The sequence below is a fragment of the Peromyscus eremicus genome, chromosome 1 (assembly GCF_949786415.1).
Source record: "Peromyscus eremicus chromosome 1, PerEre_H2_v1, whole genome shotgun sequence".
NCBI classification, from domain to species: domain Eukaryota; kingdom Metazoa; phylum Chordata; class Mammalia; order Rodentia; family Cricetidae; genus Peromyscus; species Peromyscus eremicus.
This window is the reverse complement of record NC_081416.1, coordinates 139,671,586-139,672,336: the sequence shown is the minus strand read 5'-3', so window position 1 is coordinate 139,672,336 and position 751 is coordinate 139,671,586.

The following is a 751-nucleotide window of genomic DNA, read 5'->3' as shown; positions in this document are numbered from 1 at the left end:
TGTTTTTTTTTTTTTTTTTTTTTTTTTCGGGAAGAGTCTGCTTGCTTGCCTGCAGTGCAGTTCCTTGATGTGTTGGCCGGGCCGAACCTGGTGTTTTGATTGCAGAGAGGGGCCAAGGTGATGTGAAAGGGCACGGAGGGAGGGAGCCAGGGCAAGGACAGGCTCTGAGACCCTGGTGAAAACCTGTCACCGCTGTGGCAAGCCATGCTGGAGGGTGAGGGCAGGGCAGGAGTGGTGAGAGAGCAGATGTGATCTGATGTTCCCATTGAGACGAGCCAGGCCCAGCCATCCATCCCAGAGCCAGTTGCCCGCTTCCCACTGTAATGTTGGCATGTGCTTTGATGTCTTCACAGTGTGGCATTGCGTGGCCTGCACGGCCATAGTACGGAGAGAATGGCCCAGCATCCTTTGCCCAGGGCTGATGGCACCTGAGTGGGCCTCGAGGGAAGTTGCTTGGTGTTGGTGACCTGCAGGAGAAGGTCTGGGGCCCAAGGTAAGCCTCCCATGCATTGTCCCAGGTGCTCAGGATCCTGGGGTCTTGGTGGTGCTGCGAGGACTTACCATCCCTGCATCCCGGGCCTGTCAGCACCTGTAGCAGACTTCGGGCCTCAAGTTGCTTCCCATTTCCATGCAGGGACCCGTTGCAACCTGCCAAAGGACGGGGCATGTCTTGGTATTTCTCGCACTCCCCAACACCCACCCTGTCCTGAGTGCCCTGAAAATCCCTGTGCAAGGGCACTCCAGCGTGCTT